This window comes from Pinus tabuliformis, chromosome X, assembly GCF_031772625.1.
Source record: "Pinus tabuliformis cultivar Carrire ecotype Pingquan chromosome X, CPIR1, whole genome shotgun sequence".
Classification (NCBI taxonomy): Eukaryota; Viridiplantae; Streptophyta; class Pinopsida; order Pinales; family Pinaceae; genus Pinus; species Pinus tabuliformis.
This window is the reverse complement of record NC_142308.1, coordinates 352,312,530-352,321,797: the sequence shown is the minus strand read 5'-3', so window position 1 is coordinate 352,321,797 and position 9,268 is coordinate 352,312,530. Positions and strand designations below refer to the sequence as shown.

The following is a 9,268-nucleotide window of genomic DNA, read 5'->3' as shown; positions in this document are numbered from 1 at the left end:
CCCATCTTAAAGGACTGTAAGCTTGAAAATTCATGGTGAAGGGAGTGCAAGATTAGTAAATTTAAGATAATTAGGGATAGTTAGAAGTTGGAGGAAAATTAATTAATTAATTGAAAGGGTTTTGAATGTTAAGTCATAAATAAATTGATTCAAATAAATTTAAAGGTTGAATGTTCAAATAAATTGGAAGAAATAATTTATAATAAAATAACAAATTAAAAATAAAGATGACAAGACAGAGAAGGGAAAGATCATACATAATTAATAAATAATTATTGAGTATTAATGTGTTTCTTATTGCATAAACATGATACACTTAACAAGTTATCAAGAGATTGTTTGGAGATGTATTACCATGCTTTTTGATTGATAAATGCAAATAGAAAGAGGTTAGATTTGAATAATCTATCAAAGATGGTTGTTTGTGTGTGCCAATTCTTTATTAATAGTTTTCAAATGTACTTGGTTATCTCACTATCTATAGAGTAGGCCTTGACCTTCTTAATGCAATTCTCCTTCCTAAGCATAAGTTAGAACAATAATGAATGACCACTTTGTAGATGATTATTTCCCTACAATCCTAAGGAATTTGAATTGTGCGTTAATACTATCAAATGTCTATATAGTTTGTTTTCAACATTGGTGCACATAATTCAACATTGAATGGTTCAAGCATAGTGTCAAAGACATCCTAGATTGGTTGGCCAACCAAGCTAGTCCTAAATTCAATTAAGTAAACTACTAAAATTCTTGGGCATTCTTTTCACATTCCAAGAATGTCCAAGGAGCTTTAATGGCATGGTTATTAAAAAGGTTGACAAGGAAGTCTACAAATGGATCACCATAACTATGTTTCCAATATGGAACTTCCAATTTTACACAAAACCACTATTGACACCCTTGTATATTATTCATTATGTTGAGGTCCCTCTTTAATTGCTTATAAAGATGGGAGAAGTTCATCAAGTTCCTTATGTGGTCCAAATTTGAATTTTACAAAGTTAACTATGATGTTTATGGCACATCGAGAGATTAGGGTGGTAAGGACATCTTCTAACCCTCACATTCAAGCCCAAGAATTGTGTGCTAAGTGAAATAAGAACTTTGAATGAGTGTGAAGCATAGAAAGTGTTGATTAGAAATTGTGTTCGTCAAAGTAAAAAAAAAATAATGGTTGGTTCTAAGCCTCCAAGGTCTTACTATCACTCTCGAGACATGAGAATCAAGAAAAATTGCACTAATTAGAGGATCATGTATTGGAAATCATTCAAACCTTCCTTGTGATGGAAAATAGATAAATTTCACTTTATGCTCATGTTCAAGCCCTACTTTTTAGCAAGTAGGATTTGAACCTTTGATATTTTCGTTGAAACCACTATAACTCCTAACCTTATCTCTTAATCTTATAGTTAAGAGACAAACTCTAATCAACTTAAATATTCCAACCATAGACGTTATGATCGACAACTACACATTATTCTACTAACCCTTTAAACACAACATATGCACTCCACATTCCAAACCTTCTTCTGACTATTTCATAATATCACTATTCAATGGGTTAACATTGGAAGGTTCAAGCATAGTGTCAAAGACATTCTAGATTGGTGGCCAACCAAGCTAGTCCTAAATTCAATTAAGACGACTACTCATGGGCATTCCTTTCACATTCCAAGAATGTCCAAGGAGCTTTAATGACATGGTTATTGGAAAGGTCAACAAGGAAGTCTACAAATGGATCACCATAACAATGTTCTGAATATGAAACTTTCACTTTTACACAAAACCACTATTGCCGCCCTTGTATATTATTCATTATGTTGGGGTCCCTCTTTGGGTACCTGTAAAGATGGGAGAAGTTCATCGAGTGCCTATTATGGGCCAATTTTGAATTTCACAAAGTTAACTATGATGTATATGGCACATCAATAGATTAAGGTGGTAAGGACATTTTCTAATGTTAATAAAAGTAATGTTACAACAATTTATTAATGAATTAAAAAAGGAAATTTTCTTACCCTCAAGTTCAAGCCCATTTGCTAAGTGCCGTAAGAACTTAGAATGAGTGGGAAGCATAAGAACTTTGAATGAGTGGGAAGCATAGAAAGCATAGAAAGTGTTGATTAGAAATTGTGTCCTTCAAAGTGCAAAAAACATTAGTTGGTTCTAGACCTCCAAAGTCTTACTATTACTCTGGAGACTTGGGAATCAAGAGACATTGAGGTGATTAGAGGATCATTGGAAAGCCTTCAAACCTTCCTTTTGATGGAAATTAGAGAAATTTCACTTTATCTTCATGTTCAAGCCCTCCTTTTAGCAAGTAAGATTTGAGCCTCTCACCTTATAGTTAAGAGACATATTTAATCAACTTAAATATTCCAACCATAGATGTTATGAATAACAACTACACATTATTCTACTAACCCTTTAAACACAACATATGCACTTATTCCATAAAACCTCAAGAACATACACTTTTCCTCTTCTGCAAATCAAAAAGATATTTTTGTTTGTTAAAACTACCATTGCAAAAATTCCAACAACATACACAGTTTTCCTCTTCTGCAAATCAAAAAAAAAACTCATCTTACTTGCTTAAACTACAATTCAAAAAATTCCAAAGAACATATATACCGTTTTCCTCTTCTACAAATCAAAAAAATCATTTGTTTGCTGAACCTACAATTACAAAAATTCCATATATATAGTTTTCTTCATTTGAAAATCAAAAAAATATTCTTATTTACTACAATTACAAAAATTCCTAAAAACATATATACACTTACAATTATAAAAAAATTTGAGAACATATATACAGTTACAATTACAAATATATATATATATATATATATATATATATCTATCTATCTATCTATATATATATATATATATATATATTCACAAAAACTCATATAATATGGAGTTGTCTTTAGTGTGATTTTTTGGACTTTTCAGGAATCTGGCGGAAAATTTTGAGGTGAAATCTTGATTTGTGTTATTTAAACTGGTTTTTAACTGTATATATAGATTCAACGCCCTCAAAAGCCTCCAAGACATTTCGATTGTACATGAATTACCTATGAAACTTAGACATTTCTATAAATTCCAGCCAAATTTTAAAGAAATTAAACTAGAAAAACTTATCAAAAATTCCTAATATAGATTTGTATCCTGACATATATACTGTTTTCTCATCAAATATTTTTCATACTGTCACAATAATATTACACATATACGGTTACAATTACAAAAATTCCTTAATATTCTTCGGAAGGTCAAAAGGGCACAAAATATATTACATATATACGGTTACAATTACAAAAATTCCTTAATATTCTTCGGAAGGTCAAAAGGGCACAAAATATCGCTAGAAGGAGGGCTTGAACCTCCGACCTTGTGGTTAACAGCCACACGCTCTAACCAACTGAGCTATTCCAGCCCCATGTGCATTGTTACACATCATCATTTTCTTCTTCCAGTTGTTTTAGCCACTGTTCCGTCGAAACATTACCGCATAATTAATTGAAGATTAATTAATTCGTTTAGTGCCACATCGCTGAACGATAATTAGGATTCTTCAAACAAAACCGTAGTTGTGGTTATAAGATGGATACTATACAATATAATTATTTAAAAATAATTAAATACATAAAATATAGACGATAATCGTTTATTTGATCAGATTCATAAAAGGTACATAAATTCGTTTGGAAAAATCAAACTAAAAAATGTTATATTTAATTACAAACCTTATTCTTAAGCTATGATAATGGTATGATAATGGTATGAATGGGATAATTTATTTTTAATTACAAACCTCATTCTTAGGCTATGATAATGGTATGAGTGGGATAATTGTAAAAAAATAATATAGTTGGAGGAGTTATTGTTTTAATTTATTTTTTTACTAAAAATCAGTTTTATTTTTCTTTTTGGTAATTCAAAAGTTTTGAGAGTAGGAGTGTGTGGATAATGTTTTTATGGTGGAACTAAATTCAACACCATAAATTTTTTTTTAGGGAATTCAAAATGTTGAAGTTCGATAGCGATAGCTTGAATTTTCAAAAATTTCCACCAAATTTAATCAAAATCGTGTCAAAATTTCCATTATTTTATGGGTAAAAATGATACTTCGTTAAACTAAAGCTATATTTTACAACACATTTTCAATCTATAATTCAAATGGAAGTACTACACACTAGCAAACTTAAGAATTCTTGGTACACGTTTTTTTTTTGTCAAGTTGTTTGTGATCCTCCAGGCTTGACATGTGTTTTGAGGAGCCACGACCCAAGGGCATCTAATCCGTCAAAGTCACTCGAGGATCGCACTTGGCCTGGGCCACACCAACCCTAAGCTGACTGGATTTTTTAGCATGTCTCCCCCCCTAGCACAAGGCACAACCACCCCTGTAAGGTTTGATCCTAGACCGACTTGCTAACTAGGCCCATCTTCAACCGGTTGTGCTAGTAAGACTTGGCGAATTCTTAGTACACATTACCTTAAAACTATCTACTAATAAACTATAGAACATATTACCTATTAATTTATTTATTGATTTTAACCCAACATCAACTATTCATATTAATATAAAAAAAAATTAATCATAAAACAAATACCTACAACAGTACTTTTTTTTCAAAGGAAGAGAAAATGATAAACAAAAATATACTTTATTGTAAAAGAACAAGATTTACATTACACAAAACACACTTATATATAATGTTTATAAATTTGGTATAATTGAGTTTCTAACTATTATTACACAAACACATATAATACCTTCACACATTTAATACGTAACATTAGTTTAATGTGACATAACCTAACATCGTCTTTCATTACATGAAAAGTGGCTACCTTAAATCTCACCTTCCAACCAAAAGCTCTACCCTCCCTCTCCGTTGGATAGAAAGGAAGAAAAAAGTTCTCTACCTGGCCTTAATCCTGGTCAGAATTGGGGCCTCACAATCATTAGCCAATATGCTTTTCTCGCATTTATGCCCTTCTAGATAAAAAAATCTAAACACAGTCAACAATTTGGAACAACATATTATTCTTCTTGTCAACCAAACTTGAAATAAGACTATGTCTCTATGTGAAAACATGCTTATACTTTTTCTCTCCTATATACACATGGAACTCAACTTTGATGCTCCCAAAACCAATTCATAGACCTCCATTTGAACATCACTAGTGTTGAAAACAAAACATGGTCAAAGACTAGAAAATGTTTCTCATTCCTCTTACTACCTTTCAAGAATCCAAAGTTTATTAAAAGCATTAACTCCTTACCTATACCATTGGGATCAATTGTTACCATGCAACATTGCATGTCACAATTTTTGGCAACTTTACCATTAGGAATGTATATGGCGTTAATTTTAATATTATAGATTATATACCCTCACATACCACAATAGTAGCAAAATATTTCATAATTTATATGTTACTTGAACCAAATCTTCTTCTTTTTCCTTGATGATGCTCATTGAATAAAATGCTTATTAATCTGGTTCATCGTCATTTGTCCCTAACCATTTTTCTTAGATATAAGTGTTAGATATAATATTTGATAGTGTATTTGAAGCTAATTGCTTAAGTATAACAAAAACAATGACACGATTTGAGATTTATTTAATATTCTTCAAAGAAAAAAACAGAAAAAACAAAACCGATTTGCAATAATGTAAAATTTACACTTTGGGTTTTAGTTTTAAATTAATTTTGTAAAGTTTTCCAAAAGTTTTTACTAGTTTCTATTACATTTAATGGATAAGTTTGGTATGGGATTTTCCCATCATCTTTAATATTTATTTTACTTGTCTTTCCAATTTTGTGGGTTTTTTTCTCTTTTCCATTTATATATATTTAAAGATTTTTTTACTGAAAAGGAAATTTGTGTTTTAGTTTCTAATTATGAAAATTTATTAATAACTTTTCTTTTTGGGCCTAAGACTTATATTATTTCAAATTAGACAAAAATCCTTTTGACATCAAATTAAATATCTTCTTCATGATAAGATATGAAAAACATTTTAATAAAACTTTTAAATTACAATTTATTGATTATTTGTTTCTTAGCATTCAAACATCATAATCTTGATATTTTTTTTTTATGTAGGTGACTTCGTTATCATTAACTTACAACCTTTTTTAATGGAAAATCATTTTCTTCCTCAATCATTTATTGGCTCCCACAATGACTAAATTTGTCTCTCCTTAACACGTAGTAGTTATGATATAATGCTCAAAAGAATAAAGAAAGGTATGTAAAGACATGTTTAATTGGAAAAGAGCAAGATTTACATTACACACAAGTACTTATTCAAAATGGTTACTAGTTTGAACATAATTGGCCTTCTAGCCATTATAATGTACGTAGTACATAACATTATTTGAGTGTTATATTCTAACATTTTAAAGTTTAACATGTTGAACCTTTGTTCATTTCTATAGCTAATCATTGACCTCTTTTAAAGTTTAATACATAGGCTTAAGATAATGGTTATGAGAAAACAATTTTGTATCTCATGTCACTAACTAACTCTATGTTTCTCTTAAAGTTTGACATGTTAAACATGTCTCTTGAAAGTTTAATATAGTCCTAAGATAACCTTCATGAGAAAATGAACATTATATCTCATATCCTTAACGACCCCTATTTACTTTTTCAAGCAAATTTCCATTCTCTTATGGAACTTACAGGGAAAGCTTCTACTCTTCCCGAGACATGAAAATTTGATCACATGATAACTTCCTACACCTAATTTTACAACAACAATTAACTTAATTTAAAGTGTTAAATAATGTCTTAAGAGAATGACATTGATATCTAACTTTAAAAAGCTAAGTTGGATATTAACATTATTGTCTTCTTTCAAATGAAAGACAACTTTGTGTCTCATGTCCTTAACAACCCTATTTTTCTCTTTCAAGTAAACTTGCATTCTCATATAGGATGAGGAATCAAATTTCCTTCCAAGAACATGAACATTGTATCACATGATGACATCTCACACCTAAGAGTTTGCAAGAACGATTACTTTTAACCCAAAGCATTAGAGAACATCTCAAAAGGAGGACACTAATCTCTAATTTTAAATTATAATAACTAAGTTAAAAAATGAAATTATTTTCCTTTTCTAATATGTTAGGAAGTAGCCCCTACGGGAGCAGTTTGATTGACAACTGTCGTGCTATGAAGACATTGTGCAAATTTGAGGCTTAAGGTTCAAATCCCCTAATGTACCTTGTAAGTTATGCATGGGGTCATATGTGTTCACCTAGAGTTTATAGTCGTAACAATTGGAATCAACCTCGCACCACACAAGTATGAGCTTAACCCGGTTGCCAATTCCTCTAGATGACAAAAAGAAAAGAAAAGTGTTAGGATGTAGGGCATGCAAGTGACTCGTGTAGTGAGATGGTGGAACAACTAATAAGAATGGAGAGACGGCTATTAATCCTTTAAAGTGCCTACATAAATGAAAACTAAACAAATCCATCCTCAAGAGGAGACTGATATGAAAAATAAAGTTAAATTTTTTCATACGAATTTCAGTTTTATGTTACAAAGAAGATTGATATAAAGAATAATTTTTTATTTTTTATATGAATTTCAATTTTCATTAAGAAGAGATTGGTATGAAGAATAAAGTTAAATTTTTTTACATGAATTTTAATTCTCCATTACACATTTTACATTAGGTTATCTTCAATATTTCTTTTTTAATATGAATTTTAATTCTCCATTACACATTTTACATTAGGTTATCTTTAATATTTCTAGGTTTGCTGGATAGTTGTTCAAAAATTATGGGAAATGTTTTGGAGTTTTAGCTTTCACCATCTTTTCCATCCTCTATTGTTTGATTAATCAAATAATTTACTTATGGATCAAGGTGATAAAATCGTTAAATATTACATATTGTTTATTTATCACTTTAACAATATAGTTATTTTAAAAAACAACAAAATTAATCCAATTTTTAGATATAGCTGGTAGTTGTTCAACAATCATGAAAAATATTTTGGACTCTTAGTTTTCTCCCTCTCCTCCATCCCTATACTTATATATGGTGATAAAATCATCAACTATTATATATTGTTTATTTATCTCTTTACCAATATAGTTATTTAAAAAAATAATAAAATTAATCCGATTTTTAGATATGGTTGATAATTGTTCAACTATCCTGAAAAATATTTTAGAGTTTTAACTTTCTCCATCTCCTCTCTTTCCTAACATTTAATTATCCAATTTTATTTACAAACATAGATAAAAACATAATTTAACAAATTAAAAATAAAAAACCCAAAAAAATACTTCTAAATCATAATAAAATTATAATATTTCTTTAACCATATAATTATTTAAAAGCAAATAAATCTCCTCTTTTATAATAACTTCTACATAAAAACTGATTTACATCATTCATCTCAAATATTTCTGGTTTACATCATTCAAATCAACATATTCAATTTTGTTTATGATGTAAATGCACATAGCTAGTGACTCATGAACGACTCCGCCTAGCATACCCTACATCAAATTTCTTCCATGTAATCAAATAGTTACTTTTTAAATAAAATTTAAAAAATATAAATAAATATTTAATGTTTCGATTTTGTATTAATATTTTAATTAAGAATATATTATTTTGAGTTTTCAATATTATTGAAATTTGAATATTTGAATATATTTATTGTTTTTAAAGATATTTTTTAAGTTAGTAGTGAAAAAATATTGTAATGTTATGTTTGTTAAAATAAATTTGAGATAAAATAGTCAATTTATTCTTTTTAATGGGTTTTAGGTAGTTTTTTTTATGTAAAAACAAATATTATATAGAATGTGTCGAAACATGTGAAGTTTTAAAAATTTGACTAAAATTAATGAACTTTTTTAGCCAAATCTTAATTTTTATGGTATAAAATAAATTTTTAACCATATAAATTTAACACCTTAAAAAACCCTTAAAACACTCCCATTATATAAAATTTACAATTCAAAATTGTAATTACAAAAAATTTCCTATCTAAACAAATTAAACCAAAATACATTCGTCCAAATTACATACAACAATGTAATTGCATAAATAAAAATCTCTTTAAAAACTAAACTTATTCCCCGGAAAAAAATTAAACTTTACTAACAAATAACTCCACTATCACTTTACCAGCCAACAAAATCCTTATTAGCGAGTATAAACGTTATTCCTCGCAAATTAAACACCAGAAAGAGCATATCTATGGAACAATTAAG

General features: G+C 28.9%; 1 non-coding gene across 1 annotated transcript; it reads right to left on the bottom strand.

The window, feature by feature from the left end:
* Positions 1 to 3,365: 3,365 nt before the first annotated feature.
* Positions 3,366 to 3,439, bottom strand: TRNAN-GUU (transfer RNA asparagine (anticodon GUU)). The gene has a single exon. It is a non-coding gene; the product is annotated as a tRNA-Asn (tRNA).
* Between the last annotated feature and the right edge of the window lie 5,829 nt (positions 3,440 to 9,268).